This window comes from Cardiocondyla obscurior, linkage group LG03 (genome assembly GCF_019399895.1).
Source record: "Cardiocondyla obscurior isolate alpha-2009 linkage group LG03, Cobs3.1, whole genome shotgun sequence".
In the NCBI taxonomy this organism is placed as follows: Eukaryota; Metazoa; Arthropoda; class Insecta; order Hymenoptera; family Formicidae; genus Cardiocondyla; species Cardiocondyla obscurior.
The window spans coordinates 11098371-11117889 of NC_091866.1; the positions used below are offsets into that span (position 1 = coordinate 11098371).

General features: G+C 44.0%; 1 long non-coding RNA gene across 1 annotated transcript; it reads right to left on the reverse strand.

Moving 5' to 3' along the window:
* Positions 1–7: 7 nt before the first annotated feature.
* Positions 8–19192, reverse strand: LOC139101251 (uncharacterized). The gene is made up of 3 exons (XR_011545528.1): positions 17756–19192; positions 221–322; positions 8–117 (listed from the first exon to the last, which is right to left on the reverse strand). It is a non-coding gene; the product is annotated as an uncharacterized lncRNA (long non-coding RNA).
* Between the last annotated feature and the right edge of the window lie 327 nt (positions 19193–19519).

A 19519-nucleotide genomic window follows, 5' to 3' on the forward strand; every position in this document is an offset into this window, starting at 1 on the left:
TAAAAACGCCCGGTAACTATCGGCAGCCCTGAACGACCGACGAACCGGCTGCAGTTCGTATAATTTCGAATCGGCGTGCGGCACTGAGCGATGCGACGCAGCGGAGTTTCTCTTGACCTGAAACAAAAAAATAAAACAATTATTTAGTAGATATAAAATTTAATTAAATGAAAAAATTAAAAAGCGTTATTAAAAATCCAAAGAAAAAATTGATATATACCCATGGGTTGCTCCGCCGAGGCAGGATACCCTTCCTGGGCCTCCTCCTCCTCTCAGGATGTCTACGGGATGTCGGGATGGTCCTTCAATAGCAGAGTAGTATCTGAAACAAAAAAATTGCAGTTAATATTCTGTTCTGTTCAATGTATTATTCAGCGTATATTGTTCATATCTTGCCGCGCGCGTGTTTTAATGCCGGGCGACCGAACGTATGTTCCAGCGCTAGCACAGCTTTTAATAGCTGACACGTTATAACATAACAATTAAAATATATATTAATATGGAGAAAATACCGATTCTTTTTTTTTTTTTTTTAAACCATGTTAAACTCCACATGAAACATTAGCTAGATATTAGCGCGGCTTTTCCGCTCCGAACCCAGCGTATTTAAAGTTCGTTTTCCTTGGTTTAAACGGCGGGCCATTGTCCGCCACGAACAACAGCAGGAGTAAAAGTAATAACATCATGGCAAAATGACAAATTCGCTGCAAATATTGCAAGGTATATACGTCATAAATCCGCGTTATGACCACAATATAGGTCGTGTAACGATTTTCGGCGACTCCGTATGTTTTGCATTACGGTAAAAAGTGATCTGTTACGCTTAACGCAAACGTACTAATGTTTGTCAAACATACAACGGCGAGAGATTATTCCTCCAAAACTGAAACCGATCGTTTGAAAAAAAAAAACGGCTATGTAAAATCTAATACTTAAGAGAGTAGTCAGCCAACTTTAATTCCAATAATCGTGAAATTTTCGTTGCCTGTTTTCTTTCCTTTCGAAAAAAATGTGAAACTGACGGAAAAATTGAATCCCACCCGAAAAATCTCGCGGCTACAAATACGTGATTAAGATCGTAAGGAAGTAGAGTTAGGGATCGAAAAAATCCTATTGGCGGATAATCTTTACAGAAATGTTGCGTCTCCGGCAATTATACGGGACCGTATGGAAATATGCGACTGCGGAATACAGATTGCAGATCGAATTTCGCGCAGTGGCAGTATTCCATCGCGTGGGCTACAGAGCCGCATCGATATCCTTGTGTAATAGAACTATTCTGAACCAATCGCAAGGAAATTGCCTCTCGAAAATACACCGGGCAAAAGTGTAGTCCTACGTAGTTATAGTCTGCGCGCCGGTTGAACGTTAACGAACTTAAAGGTGGTACGTAGCTAGTATCAAAATCCCTCGCACGTTTTATCGCGTATCGATACGACAAAGTCAAAGGACTCGATACAACGGATTATCATAGTCTTTCCTCTTTTTCCTCCTCCGGGCGGTTTGCTTTAACTACACGTATATTTTATCGGTACGTATATATATATTTTATGCGAAAAAGGTCAGCCCGCGAACCGTACTCTCGAATGTATCTCTCGCTACGCGCCCGTATACGCGTTAAGAACAATCGTAGACATATAATTCCTTTACGTAACGCTCCCGACGGAGCATCCCTGCATTATTCCGTCAAAGTGGCACGTTTCGCGAACGACGCGGGATAGATTCTTGCGTGCGCGAAATGTTCGGCATGTCTATCGCCCGTAACTTCGCTCGCCATTGATACCCCCGTACGTTTCCGAATCTCGCGAACTTGACGGCGGGAGGCTGGGATATATTCATGGACATGTTTGCAACATCCTACGGCCACGCGCTCGTGCTCAAACTTACATTACCGTGTTCAGACGCGGAACGTTTCGCAATAGCTCCCAAGCGGCTGGGATATGTATACGCAGGAGAGACGCACATAAGCCGTAATACCGTACATACGCGATGTGTGGCAAACGCAGCGAGATAATGCGCTGACAGGTAGGAAAGGTGGTCGGTACCGCGGACTAAGCTGAGCGTTGCATCTATTATGAATGCATTCGTACGCCCCGAGATCGCGCGAAGATTTTTCGACCGAACGGATATCTCAATAAAACAAAACAACTCCCCGTCTATCTTCCTTTCTATCACAGCCTCCCCCTTGTGAATTTCTCAATTTAGTGTTGACATATGTGATACAGTTCCCGTAAGTGTCTTTTAAAGTACTTTTTCCGTGCCGCTGTTACGTCACAACTGCCTGAATACTTTCAATACTGTCAGATATTCTCTTTCAGAAACCAATCTCGATTTTTAATGTATACGCGGCCGATAGACAGCGCATTATATTCGTACGTACATTTGTGCACAAAGCACCTTAAAGCCGGATCAAGTAAAACGAACAAACACGAATGAAAAACTTGCTGCAATAAATGCGAATACAATCGTGCATTGAAGTAAATTGTTTACTCGTACTTGTTCGGGTTTGTTTGATGTGAATGCGGCTTTGCATATATATATCAGACATATTAAAAAAGTTTTTCATTTCCGAACAATTCTATTAATTTATCGACGTTACAAAAAAAAAAAAAAAAAAAAGTTACACATTTTATTTAGAATAAGAACAATAATAGGTGTAAATTTAATATGAGTAAGAGAAAATTATACTTGCACAAATTCTCAACAATAATACTAATGCACGCTTGCTTGAGCAAGGTTTAAACACGACCCTACTGTGACGTTTCACTAAATACCATAGCCACCCTAATTCCTCGGTTGTCACCGAGCCTTTAATGATGTTGTCAGCCGGTGCGTCCTCTTATTGTTGCCATTAATACAGACCGGATAATGCAGGATGTCGTAGGAATTAGGAAACCCTCGTCAACGCAAATAAACGTTTCGCCAATTGTACGTTTGATCGGCGATCTAATCAATAACGATAACTAATACAAAGTTCTTACGGTTGAAAAAAAAAAAAATATATATATATATTGATAAAAAAGAAACATGTTTATTGCTCGCGTACCGTATGATTTATATTTAATATTAATTATCTCCTTTATAAAATTATAACTGAGAGAAATTTAATTTTACATCTTTTATCGTTCTTTCCAGAAATCCATCAATCAAATGCGTAAAGTGCTTCGCTTCGATTGATCGTGCTTAAAAACAAATTCGACGATCAATCATGCTAAGTAGTCAAAGTATCGTCTATAACCAAGCGAATGCATAAGCTAAAATGTTCGATATAGTGTCTGACCTTTTATTATTAGAAGTCGGATGCGTTCTGAATATTTCAAGAAAGCCTTTTCGATAATCCGTTGTTTAAAAAAGGAAACTCAATTAAAATAGGATAATACTAGAGAAGATCAATAATCCTATCTTTAGAAAAATGTTTCAAATCGAACCTAATTTATTGTACCGCGATGCTAATTATTTGCGCTTACTTCGATTATTCAATTATTCGTATTTTACGTAATCAATCTAACACTATAAATATAATTAATTTCCAAATGTATGTATTATATAAAATACATTTAAAGAAATAGGAAATGGTTAAAGTATCATGTAAGATACATACATACATTTATAATTCGTTGCGAAAATTATTAAAGTTAAAATAGTTTTCTTTAATATAGGAGTAGAGCAAATAAGCGCAAAGCGCGCCCTTCATATCTAGTAGATATTAAATGTCAGATTCAATTTTGTCACGAATGATATCTTGATTATAAGATACCGTAAAAAATAATGTATAGACTGACTTATCGTAAGTTATCACTATAATAAAAAAAATAAAATAAAATAACAGAACTTCTAATATTGATAAAAAAATCTCCTAAGATCAATTACATAACATGAAATCGTAACGTGGAGCGATGTTTGTTAAACAAACGTAATCGTTAACGTTTAACGAGTGATCAGTTTGCCAAACGGTTAATTTCGCGCTTACGAAAAAGACCGCCGAGAATATGTAATCAGACATTGCGCGAAAATATAGTTCTTACGTACAAACACAGCTTCCAATCGCATTCATATAAGCGCAAAGATATAAGCGCATCCGTTTTCCTCCGTGTGGAAACGGATGCCCGGTATTGACTCTCGTTTCAATATTCAGCTTCTTGAATAAAACAACAGCGACTGACCGGCCGCGACCCTCCGACATCGAGCCACCGGGTAAATTTCGAAGATCTCGCTGCTGCATCAGCATTCGTTCGTGTCGACGAAAAAGATAGCCCGCCTGCATGCTCATACTTTGATAAACACCTGATGTAACATCGCGCTGCGCAATCGTTTTGTACAGAAATAGCACACGAGATTCACGACCGAAAATATCGACGTGTTAATCTTGATTGCATATTGTGCCGTTATCCGAAGATATTTAATATATTTTTATTATTAAATTCGTCTCTTTTTATATATAAAATGTGCTAATAAATTTTTATCAATTTAATACGAGAAGAAATCCTCATTTAATAATTATTGAATTATTAAACTAAATTATAAAAAATTTTCATTATTTTTAAATCGTTGAAATAATTATTTAATCTACAATTTTCTTATTACCGTTATTTTTTATAAAAACAATTATATTACAAGCAAAAAATGTGTAATTTAATTCAATAATCAAATGATAAATAGACACATATAATTTAGAAAAAATTAGAATAAAAAATTCAATACTTAATAATTTAAAATTTCGATCGAATCAAATAGAAATCGAGGACGATGCGCAGAGGAGAGAGGATCGAGAGAGCGATCTAGCTTACGGAATCGCGGCAATTCGATGGTTTGTCTCCTGGAAATGACTGAAGCCACTTTCGCGAAAGTACATACATACGCGGCACGTACGTCACGTATACGGATGCATTATATCTATCTCGTTTCGCCTATGCAAGTATACGCGCGTGTATGCGGCCACGTGTGCGCGATGGTGCGGCCGAGCCAAAGCCTCGACTCATACAGGAGTGTTTAGATTTTAGGATGCACATGGGAACGTGCGAATCCGGGTGGCGCGGTAACCCGTATTAGGGTCACGTGCAGATTTGCCGAGGTGAGACTCTATCTTATGCGTCCCACGTATACTCATCTCCGAATCAGAAACCCGTCATAAACGATGCAAGGGCCATATCCTCCCCGAGACCGACCTCGCCCTGTGCCGAAATTCCAAGTCCCGTGAAACCCCCGGCGCGATACACCTCGCGGCGCGGGAAATCAGGCTGCCGCTTGCCGCCGTAGCAGCTTGCGTTTCCGGCTGACTGGCAGAAGGCAGTTCAGGAATAATTGAAACGCCGACCAGACGGCCGCTCGTTTATGTATACTTTAACGATACCAAGATTAATCGGATGCGTGGAGAAGCCGCGAACGCGGGGTGCGGTTGGCCGGGAAGCTAGTATACTAAATTTGTCAACTCTTGGGAGATTTCTTGAGGAAGGGATCTGGCATGCATCAACTTGATTTACACGAGAATTTCACGTTCTCCCGCTGCAGCTATTTTACCCGAATGTAGATCGCGACTTTTTATGCCCGAATGATCGACGTCACGGTCGACGGTATATCGTATTTAACGTCGGCTTGTGCTGCGAAAAAAAAAAAAAAAAAAAAAAAACCACCCCACACGCAACCACGCCGGCAGCACGGAATCGTCAGATTGAACAAGCGGCCGCAAATTTCGGCGGTCCTTCGTCGCAAACCTGCACGCCGAAGTGTACATGTTTCATTCGCTCGTTTGTGAATTCGAAGAGAGTAGAACAGGGTGATCGATCGACATAGGCAGTATATCAAACGTGCATCCATCCATCCAGCTTGACTACTATAACATAGAGTCTCGAAGGGGGACAAGAATATCCTATTTCCGGGTGTTTTATCGACGGCTGTTCTCTATGCTTTGCGAATCACTGCAGATCGTGTTTTGAACCGTATCATTCGTTTGTCGAGCATCCCTCAGCACGCGCACCAAGCATACAATGTACGTATATACGCGTGCACACGCGCGTTCTTCCCGAATTTGCATTTTCATCGTGCATACGCACGGCATTCGGCGAAGGGAGGACGGGCTCCCGTTGTTTTTCTCGCACACAAGGACAACATTTGTGGACTTGGCGATATTTCTGGTTGAATTTGCCGCGTAGTCGCGATACATCGCTCCGCATCGGGACGTACGTAAGAATAACACGCGACTGGAGGCGAATATGCGAAAACGCTCGTTCGTTGTATACATTATTGAAAAAAAAAAGGAGGAAAAGAAAAAAAAATTTGGTGAATATAGGTATTCCTCAGGCAATATGCGTTGTGCTTGAAGAATTTTATACTTTCGTACGCGAATGTATTCGTGCGGGATACATTACTCGACGTTATTATTAATTAATTAAAAATTATTAAAAATTACTTGCGTACTACTCACCACGGAATTCGGTCTTCAGAACTTCAGAAAAAAAAAAGAAAATAATTGCGCATCCTGCGTTAACGTACAGTCTACCATATGCGGAAAAGGGGTAACCTACAAGTCGCCGATCGGCGTTTTCTCACAAACGGAAGCCGGTATTATCCGCGGTAGAGATGCGGAAATGCGCGCATTAGAGCCGCCAACGTGCCACAATTTCGCGGGGGTGTAACACCCACTCCGATCGATAGTTTTAACTCGCGAAAAATGTTAGGCCGCTTAAAACCGACGCGTACACGCGTAACACGCACGCCACCGCCGGCTCATCCGCGGCAATAATCCTCGCGTGTGCACGCGCACGTACACGCGCCTCCGCCATGAATATTTACGCCGTATTCGGGCGGGCTCGCGCAACGCGGGACATGCAGCCCCGGCTATTTATTATCTGCTAAAATTATAACATTCAACGTCATCGACGCGAGAGCCGAGTGCCCGTGTAATCGAATCCTCCGCGTATATAAATATATAATCGCAACGGCGAACTCTCGCCCGGCTCGCTCCGTGCGCGCGCATGCAGGGCGCGCTCGCAATTCATGCGTCCGCCCGATATTTCCGTATCGGCGGCAATTTACTGACGTACACGTGTCTGAAATTTGGTGATTGCACGTCGAACTGAATTTTCATCCCCCCAAGCCCAAGGTTTAACCGCCAGCCATCCGCTCGGCCGATCCGGCCTGGCCCGGGTCCGGCGCGCGCGGCCCTAGCTCGCTCTACCCTGATACGCAATAATGAAGTGGGTATGTAATTATGCAATGTAATACCCCGGGATTGTGCCTAATTCGCGCTCGCGGCACCGCGGCTCGTATAATACGGCATCGACGACGAAATAATTTCGACAAATCCAAAATGCGGCTCGGCGATCCGCGAATTTCCGGCGAAAGGGACGGGAAAGGAAGGATTGTCCGATGGGCATAATTCATTTCCGATCGTGCGTGAACTTTCGATGTACGCGACTTCGTCGGTAAGACGTTTTAATAACGAGTGCGTCAGATACATTCTAATAAACGGTAAAACGCATAAAGAGACGAGGTGGCCGGAGGTGAGGAGAGCAAACGGTAACTTTACATCTGACGGCGGCTTTAAAGTTGCCAGATATGAAACCACTTCGATAGGTGAAACGCTCATGGGATCACCGTCCGTCAGACATCGTCGACCCGAAGGCCATCCCAGGCGACTTCGCTTTCCATCCGGATATGGGAAACTATGTTGGAAATACCGAACACCGTCGGACATTCTTCATCATGTGGAAAATCAAGCTCCTCCATCCTCTCCTCCGCCTCCCTCCTTCCCTTCTTCTCGAATCGCGTACTTCCGAGCATTTCAATGAGGTCATACTGGAGTTTTAGATATATCCCGCTTGGGTTCTACCGTCACATTTAAATCGCATACCTCGTAACAAAGACGTCGCAGTTATAAAAAAAAGAAAAAAAAAAACAAACCTAAAGTAATATATACTTCGGCTCGAAAAGAAAAAGATATTTAAGTAAATTTGTAATTCTCAATCACGATAACGAAACATTTCAAATAATCCTTAAAAAGAACCGAACAAAACTATTTTTTTTTTTTTCGGACATAAACGCATGAAGTATTGGCTCGAGAGTTGTTTTAGCAATCGAGAGGGGCTATTGATCGATACAATTCGCGCTTGGCGGGCGTACAAGAGACGCACTATGAGGTTTCGGGGGCGAGGATAATGACACTGCAACGAAGACGTGCGAAGAAATCCAGAGAGTTAATTAGGAAGTACCACCGTATCAGTCGACGCGGTCGACCCGCTCTCCCCCCGCAGACTTTGCAGGTGGGGGAAGGATACCTGATGCAAGATGCACGAGGTGGAATCGGGCCGAGAGAGGCATGCCTGAGCTGTATCTTATGTACAAGGGTCTTAATGTACACATTCGCGCGTCTTAAAGGCGAAAGTTAGTTATCCGAAGGCGCGCTAACTTTCGGCACGGGTAACGTCTGCAAACGTGGATGCTCGGCGCCGTGTGATCCGTAAAGTTCGCGCTTATATCGAGATAATTCGCAGGATACATCTTTTTCTGTTCGAGTGCAAGAAAGACGTACGAGGTATTTAAGTTACTTACACGATTATGAATTTAACTCCGGGAGCTACAAATTTCGTTTCCTTTGCGACTGCTCGTAAATTCTTATACTCAATCAGACTGGCGCTGAGAAAACTTGTATTAAATTTGTGTTGATTAAAGGGACTTTACATAAGCTCGCGCCGGATGTTTTATAGCGCGAATCTGTCACGGTTTTCTTTATTCGTGACTAAAATGCACTTTTTTTTTTTTTCTCGAGCATATCTCTCTACTGAATGCAAACAACTTAACGAGTAAAGCGTACGTTTTGCTTTCCTTTTCGCGTCGCTAGTCGTTGCTAGTCGTATATCAATTTTGAACGAGAGCACTCGAAACAGATTTTCACTTAATGGCACACGCCGGCACTCGTAACGATAAAGAGTTCAACAGTACGCAACCTCTATTATGCTAAAGTGCGAGCAGTTACAAAACTCTCTTTTAACTGTTGCTTCTCGCAAAGTGTAACGCGCCCTGAAGAATCATATTTCATCAAATGAAAGAATATGATCAACGATGCAACGGACTAACGAAAGAAAAAAAAAAAAAAAAATCAGAGAACTCGTCCACTCGTTTAATAATTCCGTCATTAATTTAATGTTTAATTCACGATTGGCTGCAACTCGAAAATCACGGCGTATTTTGTTTCTCGCGTTATTTGTTTGCAAATATGTAAACGAACAAAGATACGCGAAGATATTAAATTTCATATATGAATTTTCATTCGCTTTATATAGGAAAGAATATTTTAACTCTTTTTCAAAAGAAAATAAAATTAAAAAAAAAAAAGAAGCACGGCACGTAGACGTTTCTCATAAAATAGTAATTTGCTTAGCAGTCGCATCGTCTAAATCTAAATTCAACGGAGTGTGCGACACGTCGGCGCTGGGGATCTGATGTTAAAATTTAATAATCGAGAAATGTTGGTCATATTCCGGCGGCCCTTTGGCAAAAATCGCGCGGCCGCGCAGCCAGCGAGAGCTCCGCAGTTTTAATTTCACTTTGTCGAGATAGAAGCGGAAAGTATCGGTGAAAAAAGAAATGAGCAGTCGCCCGTTTACCAACCCGCATATAGGGATCGCCGGCGAGATGGGTATATACACGGATCTATTATTCATGCATGAATTTGAAACGCACGTTACATCAAATTGGTACCCTAAAGGGCTAACGTAGCATACTGAATATTACAGGCGGTTTTTAACATGGAAATCAATTTCGCGTATCAGATTCATACATAATAGATGTAAAGGAGTTGTTTCACGGGGGGGTATAAAAAAAAAAAGAAAATAAAAAAAACCCCTATTCCATCGGGGAGTTTATGCTGAAAACCCGGCGCGGCGATGCGGTCTGACGAAAAGGATCAACAGAGCTCAATGGGTATCGGGTATATTAGCGCGTCATTATATTACCTATGTACAAAGGCGGAATAAACATTGCCATGATCTGCCGATTATACATTCTGCACTTTACTGCATAATGTAAAGGACGGAATCCCGCAATTCCATAATTTTCATTTGAACGTCTCTCTGTTACGACGTAAACGAAAAATATCAACGTCGCGTAATCTTTAACGAAATGGAGAACCTCTTACGCGTAAAAGCCGATATCCGAGTGTATTCTTTGCGCGTTCGAGCTGAAAAGGGCTGAAAGGCGAGCCCGTAATAACGGAAAAAGTTTACCGCGGGACGAGATTACCCAATAAATAACGCCGATAATCGTTGCAAAACGCCAAGTATTTTCGCGCCGTCTTGTCGCGAATATTACAACGGGAGAACGAGATTCGTCGTTGCGACGGAAAGGCCGTGGAAACATTGCTCTTATGTTGTCGCAAAACATAAAGCGCGAACGTAATCCCGATTGCGCCCTTTCGTATTTATATTTCAGCTACCTTTCCGTTATATTTGTGCACGAAATAGCAAGCGTGTTAGTAATACTAATAACATCGATATCATCGCTAATGGATATTGTCGTAAACAGATTTTCTCTTGAAAAGCGCCTGTCTTCGGTCAATTTACACTGCAGCTTCATCAAGTTTCCCAGTAGATAGTTCGCGAAGAAAAAAAAAAAAGACAAATAAAAAAAGCACAAAGCAAAACTTTTCGTAGTACGTTTGCACAATAATAAGATTTTGAGGATTTAAACGATTTTGACGCGGGTGGTACGGGAAAAAGTTTCAATCCGCCGCTCTCTGCAATTAAACGTAGACATCCGCTGTCAGATACACTCATGTCGCTCCCGGTATTCTAAAACTCCGAATTCATAAATCAACATGCGCAATATTCGCGAGAAATCAAATCGTCAGGTAAGCAAAATAACTCGAGATTTCGATCCAAAGGAATATTTATAAAAAAAAAATAATAATAATAAGTTATACGTATAGTCAAATGATCGATATAACGTGGACAAAAAAATTTTTACGACAGTCGCTCGCCTCAAAAAAGAAATAAATAAAAAAGTTTTGAACTCATTAATGTTCACAATTATAGCGGTATCGAAATATCGGAAGTCTCGTGTTTAGCATTATCTCGTGCAAGCGCCGAGTATGTGCGCAAAAAAAAATAGAAGAGCAAAAGAGACAGACGGATAGAAAACAAAATGGTACATGACAGCCGAACCGGAAGGAAATAGCTAGAAGCACCGACGTGGTATTTACAACCAAACTCGACTACGGTGTAATTGGAATGTCAATTTTGTAACTGTGCACTTTTGTAACCGCGACGGACGGTAACTATTCGGGCAATGCCGAGTGGATAAGCAAGAATACAAAATACACCGTGATCCTCTCCGTGCGTCACGAGTTTTTCCAGTCATAACAGGATAAATAATCGAAGAAAATGTAGGTATTATATAAAGATACTAATAATTATTTTACGCCAGTAAGTAGTTGAAAATATAAAAGCTTAAATATTAACCAGGAGGAACGAGAATACTGAATGGCATGAAAGAAACATCGAAAAGTCTCATCGTATTAGGAAACGAGAAGTCAAATAGCGCTCGCCCAAACGGGAATAAAGTACTGAAATCGAAATATCCATGGAATATCGCAATGAAATTTGGACTAATGTGAAAAAAAATTTATCGCTTCGTCTCCTCAACGAAACTCTTCGTGCGCACGACAGACCCAGAAACGTCGAAATTCGCGTGCCTCGGTAACAACTCTCTCCCTTCTCCCCCTCACCCCCCCGTCTTCGAATGAGCGAAGAAGCGGAAAAAGAACGAGACGAAACGGAAGCGGAGCGATCTATTGTTAGTTGCCGCGGGCGAAACGAGGTGGGATCATCTTTCGGGCCAGTTAAAGTTTTTATCGTGGCCGACACGCCGACCATACGTCACAGCCCGGCGGTTTTCCCTCGGCGGGTATCTCCTCTCCCTCCTCAACTCACGGTGGCTATTTATAAAGAAAAATTACGCCCTCGAGATCGCGTAATGAGCTCCAGCGGCAAATACGTGCAACTGTCTGTCTGTCCTGTCGGCAACGTTCCGCGCGGTTAATAATAACGTGCCCCTCCTCTCCGCCTTTCCTCCCCCTACGTTGCTTTTTAAACAGATACATTTCATGTATTTACCCGCCCGCGTTAACGAACGAGCGAGTCCGGTCGCTTTTCCGCGAAAGAGAGCGCAAACGATTAATATCGACTCCATTATTAACAGGATCGTCCTAACAAAGAGTTATTTTGCCCGTCGCTGCGAAGGGACCCTGAAGGGAAAGATGAGCCCCCGACTTCTCGGCCCCGCTCAATCTCCTTCTCACCGTTCATTTCCTTCGCCGGCATATCTTGTATTGATATTTGCCTTCTTTTTTATTACGCGTCTCTCTTTGACGGCGCGATATGATTACTCTCGAGAAAATAAAATGTCGATATTAAGCGCTCGGTTAGCTCTATATGAAAGTATGAGTCTTGATTAATTGTTATTGTCTAGACGTACAATTTTACCGCAAAAAAAAAAAAAAAAAAAAAAAAAAGAAGAAGGAGACTTATACCAGTCGCAATCGATGCACCCATTTTCAAAAGATACGTATTGGTCACGTATGGTTCTTTTGTTTCTAATATAAGTCCACACGTGAGTTACAATAATTAAAGTTACCTGCTAATTATAGACAGTAAACTATAAATGTGACGATTTCCCTTCGCGAATTCACTTCATATCCTTTCCCCAAATTATAACTTTATTGACGAAATACCAAATACTGAGCCTTACGGATAAAAATCAATCACAGCGTAAAAGACAGAATTGCGTTTGCGCAGGGTTTTCCAACGTGTGGGTCGTTAATAATATTTTCCAACACAGCCATTAATTAAAAATGCAAATAATTGCGGCTTAATTTAATTACGTATGTAAACGCGCGGCGGATTAAAATTACGGTTCCGACCGAGCTGATTGAAATCTTTTACATCAAGCATATAAATATTTTGCGCGAAATTACAATTCGTTTGGTTTACACAAAAATACACGGGAAAAATGTATCGAACGATATTCTAAAACGTTCCAGCGGCGAATAATTCGCGTTACGTTCCAATTAAGAGCCCGTGGAAAAATCGATCGGTGATATTTCTAAATATTAATCAGAGGTAAAACGTCACGTTGCATGACCCTCGCAAGAACTAGCGAACTTGCTGCACGCTCGCGAATCACCGTCATGCTCGGAGGGGGGAGAGGGAAAAAAAAAAGGAGAAAAAAACCCCCCCCTCACGGTTGAGTATTTGGCGTATCGCTTATTGGTATGCCGGTGACACACGGGTCCAATTTGGTTACCAGCGTCTGCGAATCGCCGAATATCATCTACTCCATTGAAATTCCGATATAGGTATGAGATGCAATATCACATTTGTCTCCCTGACTGTGTTACCTAACGCTCGCATTTTGGCGCCTGTTGTTCTCCCGCGGGAATTCGACTACGTGCCAATGAGGGCCGGCGACCTTTGTTTCTATTCATTGCGTCAAGTGCCGTCAGTTTCTGAATTTTCAAGCGTTAACGAGAGAATAGCGAGTAAAAAAGATTCTCCGCGAATAAAACGAGCCTGGCCGTTGCGAAAATAAATCTGCTATATGTGGAAACACATCTCGAAGAAAGCTCTCAAGAATATACTCGTAAAATCACGATCTTCTCAGACGCAAAAAGTTAATTACATCGCGACGTAGAAGTTTACGCGTAGGAGTTTCGGTGTATCTTGCGTGCGCTATCGACCCGTACGAAGTGGATTCCGCAAAACAGAACGAGATGGATTTAGATTCAGCCCTTGGCGCGCGACATTTCCGTCGAACGTTGCTCCTTGAATACGTGCACGGGGGGCGCGTATGAAAGCGTATCCAAGAATAAATGTCAACGCGATTTATCCTTCCGAGAAGAAGTTCTTCCTTGCCATGGAGCGCGGCTGCACAATAGCTATTCTTAGGCGCCCGGTTGGACATATATCCCCGTGCATATGCACGCCGCGGGCGCGCGGTGAATATACGTCAAGATATCACGTCAAAACAAATCGTCGCGAATGGGTTCGAGTGGGTGCTCCCAGGGACAATCGGGTCCAGCCTCGCAAGAACGAGCCGAAACGCATCGATCGTCACCGCGACGGCTATCGGTCGGGGGCTATAGGTCCCGTATGTTTTCGCGTGCCGACAAGGGCGGAATCATGGCGAACGCTCGTAATTCTCTCCCATCTGTGGCAGAGCGGGTCAGACGGGGAACGCAGGGTGCAAAGGGGCAGCGGGTAGAAAGGGGGGCCGCCTTTCCCAGCCCCCCTCCCGTCCGCGCCATCCCCCTCGTCACACTCCCCTTACGCTACGCTCTTTCGCAGGGCATAGTGGAAGCACCCAGGGGCAATTGAAACTCACGGCCATTTACTGCATTTCAATAATGGTTTCCCGCCTCCCTCTCCGCGGCAGCTTCACATCCCGCGCCCTCCCTTTCACTCCCTCTCCCCCCCCCGCCACCTTCCGCGCCTCTTACTGCACCGCCACGTACCCGCTCTTTCCTCCTCCTCGTTCCACGTACGCGTGCAACACGAGAGCTCGGGTTGCACAGTCGATTTACTACGAGCTTTATGGTACACACCGTGCGAGAGCACGCAGAAGTACCCTACGGCCAACTATCCCCCGCGCTGCGCGCCTACCCCGGCAACTGTATTATTTCTCACAAACTATCCCGGGCCGCACGCGCGTGCACGCATGTATGCATGCGCGAGTAACGCGGCGATTTTTACCACTTTCCGGAAAACTCGTTGGCGCGTTATGGAGCACGTGGCCCGCTTTTTCCGCCGACGGAGTCAGCGCGGTGTCTCTATTCCCGATCGTATTCACGTTGGACTCGCGAAACGTTAAACAAAACGCGTTAGAACAATTGGATAACGCACTCATCCTCGATATAATTCTCACCTCAAGGTGAAATAAAAATTGAACAATTAATTTTCGTCAAACGATTTTTCTTTTTTTTTTTTTTTCCAAGCCGCAAAGCCGAGCGTTACAAAGGAATTGACGAGTTAGCGGCTATCGCAAATCGCGAAATAAATATCAATTAAATGATCGAGAGCGCCGCGTTGTGTAATGCGTTAGGATCGTTTCAGAAGCACCGTCATATATAGATAATTGAGATGGATATTGAACCGTCGATGCGTCACATTTCCGTGGGCTCATTGCCGTCTGGTATACAGTTACATTCGCGCAATCAGCCATGGGTACGGTATGTAACGGTTTCAGTAAATTTGAAATCGGCCAGATCGCCCGCAGACAATGGGCGAAACAAATTTCGCCCATTAGCAACCGGCGGAGGATACGTGTCACGCTGCAGTTGTCGTCAATACAAATATCTGCTCGCGAGATGCGCTCATATTCGTCCTGATACCTTCCATGCGCTTTCCCTCCCATACGTATGCACATATATACGCGCGCGGATGCACAGGATAAAAGAGAGAAAGAGAGAGAGGGGGAGAAAAAGTGAGAAAGAGAGCACGGATTTATTTCGCAAAATCGCGACAAGTCCGGAGATATATCCCGGCTATAAATATGACGATCCAGATTACAGGGTACGGCTGGGCGAATTGGGCGTTTCGCGGATTTATCCGTATCTTGAACGTGAACAAGAAAGGCGCCGAACGATTTTCGAAGCCCGTTTTCCCGGCCGATTTGAGAGAGACTATGAGACGCATCGCTCGACCAAATGAATTCCCGTCGAACTCCTCTATCGATCCAGCTATTCTCCGCGATCCGGATTCTCGCCATTTTTACGGACGGCGCGTCAAACGGAGTGTACGCTGCGCTCAGAATGCAGACAAAGGGGGAGGCAGACAGAATAAGAAAGCGAGGGCATCGACTAACACACGCACACGTCACCCCTGACACGTATATAATTGCCTAGATTCGGACCGCGCAATAAAGGGAAAAAAAAACGAGAAAAAAAGAAAGAAAAAAAAAAAAAGGTGAAAACAGCGTCGAAAGCCGAGGAAAAACAGCTGTTACTCGGATAGCGGATTCCCAGAGTGAGCTTTCATACTTTCGCATCAGTCAGAACGAAGAACAATACGTCGCGGAGAACATTGTCGGGATTTAAATACATTGCGATAACAAATATGTTGTTATTACCCACGGCAAACGCGGCATAAAGTGCGGCCAAAAATTAATTTCACGTATTTCCCCGACTTCTATCGGATCTAATAATGTTGCGCTCGCGAGTTAATATCACGGCTCTTTAAACGTTATAAATAAACAGACCGCGCATTCTGCTGACGGCACGGAGATCTCGCGAATTTAATCGCGCGAAACTATTTCTTAATAGAGAGTTGAACTTCGCAACGATTAGAGTTCCATCTTGATTAAACTCGGGCGTTATTAGCTGCGTTATTATTTTTTGGAAGACATTAATCTCGTATTTATTATTCGGAGCCGAGGGACCGTATAATCCCATAACGTGTGCGCACCTTGTGTAATGCGATGCACGTGTTTATATAACGTGCATACAGTGCGAACTGCGGCGGATCGGAGGCCTTATGTACGCAACTGGCAACACAGGGGTATTTCCCCTCGTCAAATAACAAGTTGTACACATTCAGAGCCCAATCACGCGTATTATCCAGTATTCTGCGGACCGCTTCGTACTTCGACAATCCGAAGCATCGGCGAACGTGGGGCGCATTCATACCGGGTGAACCAGGACAGACAGAAGTGTCTAGTTTTAACGATTACAACCGGACTCTTTCGTAATTTGTTCGTAATTTACATTCATCCCGTTGTACCTCGAGATCGCGGCGACCGTTCAAGTAATATAATACTTTTTGTTTTAAATCAGTGACGAAAGCTCGACCCAGATTATAAAGACTTCCGCCTAATATTCGGAAAGAATTTTTTTTTTTTTTAACGCAATAATTATTTATAAAATATTTTAAAATTTATATATATATAAATATTAAGTGCCCTGTCGATATTAAAGTCTTATCTTTTTTTTATATAATAAACGAGTACAACGGTGAACTCTTTCACGTCTTCCTGGATCACCTGGTATACCGAGAGCGCACGTACGGGCGCATCCCTCGAATTTTCAATCCGCGCCCGCCAAGGCACGTCTAAATGATAGACTCGGCCTGCAAGAGGAACGACGACAGGCCTGGATCGTTATCGATGTCGAGGTATATCTGTCGGCGGATCGACCGCCGATAGCTGGCCGGAAACGGCGGCCTCGCGCACCGGGGGAATGAGAAGCATCGCGAGAATCGCGCTCGCTCGCGCACATACGTGTGTATCGGTGCGCGCGATTCACGGGCGGGTGTAATAGACGATGTAATCGGCATCCTACGCGTGTAGCACCGTGTGTACATACAAGGGATTGTCTAATGCGGGACATGTGTTAGGTGATCGAATTCGGCAGCGCGAATTTCGCGTTGCATTGCCCGCTCCGCCACCCTCTCTTCCTCCCCCGCGTTATTACACAGGCGGAAATTTAACAGAGATAATTCATCGCGGAGATTTTTTTTTTTTTTTCCTTGTCGAGATCCTCGCGACGCGGAACGATACGCGCGATCGCCGGAACTTTAATTCTAATTATAAAAGCAATCGATGAAAGCCAATTCGCGCGTAACAATTAAATGATATTATTCGATTAATTATTTTTAGGATAAGATATTTAAAATCATTGCTAGAAATCAGAGAGAGAGAGAGAGAGAGAGAGAGAGAGAGAGAGAGAGAGAGAGAGAGAGAGAAATATTTACTTTAAAAAAATATTACTCACTTTGAAATTTCTCCGCTGTTGTCCTATGCCTCTCTGAACCTAGCGCTGCCTCGATCCTCCTCTCAGCCTCCGGCGTTGGGCACATGTAGCACTCGCGAATACACGATCGTGTCCATCTACGCAAAATCGCATCTTCAACGGCACTCCCGACGCGACAACCGTACGCAAAAAGGTCCGAAAATGACGACAATTCGATCGCGCTGCGTTCTCGATCACGAATATCGCGACTACGACGTTCGGGAACCGTCTTTTACCATGGCTGTGCCTTGCCGTCTTCTCCGCCGTTGCTCTATGGCTCTCCAACGCCGTCCTCGATCTTTCTCTTTGCCTCCGGCGTCGAGCACAAATTTCACTCGCGAATGTCAGTCTTATTACGATCGTGTCCATCCGTACAAAATCGCACTTTTAGCGGCACTCCCGACGCGATGGCCGCACGCAAAATACGGAATAAATGTCAATAATGATCGATACGTGGTGGCGAGCCGCTTGATCCAGAAAAACGGCAATTCGATCGCGGCGCGTCGCCGCGGACGTTCACGAACAGTCTTCTACCACATCCGCAAAGATGACGACTCCCCGGCATTCGTCCCTTCGAACGTCGATGTACGGGACACCGCGGTATTCCGCGTACCGAACATTAGGCACGCTGCGAGTATCCCAAAGGCGGAGGCTCGACGCGAATGATCTCTAATCTCGAGTCCCGAACAATCGCGATGCAGCTTGGCGTCACTTCCACGATTCGTTGGCACTACAGTTGACCGAGAAACGCCACCCGCTTGAGATGTCCTTGTCCGCGTAATAACGTAATTAACAATGTCCGCGGTAATCCGCGCCCCCGCCTAGCGACATCTTCATTATGCGGCGCGTACGATGCGACGTTGCGATCAACGCCGGCTAAGTTCAGCATCGCCAAATTCGAAAAAATAAAAACGGAATGCGCGGGGGGGCAGGGGGAGAGATCCTTCTTTGCGTCGCAATTATGTTTCAGATAAACCTTTACACCGAGAGCGGACGAAAAAGTACTGCGCAACGACTCTTCTCAAACGCTCGGCATTGTCCAGAGTAGATCTAGAAATTAGGATCGACATCGTGCGAGCGATGCTCCCCCGCTGTTCGCCTTCCCCGGCGACCGGAGTAGTGACGATGCGCAGCTACCTTGTACAATTCTCCACGCGATTTTCTGTGTCTGAGTGCTTGGCCGAGATCACGGATCCGCTCCGTGTAACTATACGCACTTGATCGTTGAATTGTTACGCATACGTTATCGCTAAAGTCTCTCTGGAAAGATACCGCGTGGCGAGCACGCCAGCGTACGTCCGACCGATTCGACCTCAAGCGTGTTGTAGTGCTACAGTCGCGCGAGCGACGCACGCGCGCACTTCACCCACACTTCCCCCCTCGCCCACATTTTCTAGACCACCTTAGATTAGACCTTCTACACAACTCTCCACAATGTCAGAGGCATGATCGTATGTACCTTTCTCGCTAAAAGTGTACTCGTGAAACGTGGAAAAATGAGTGTTGCGTGTGAACATGTATGTACATGTGTGATTGTGTGATGGTTTTTTCACGTTTCACGAAATGATTTTTAGCAGAAATGTTACATGATCGCGTCCCAGACTATGCAATTATCTTAACAGTATATTCCTCGGGTTCTTTTTTTTTCCTACGAGATTACAAGTCGTTTACAGATTAATAATTATATATACATTGCTTTTATAATGAGATAAAAAAAGTAGCGGATAAGAAAAACGCACTTTCATA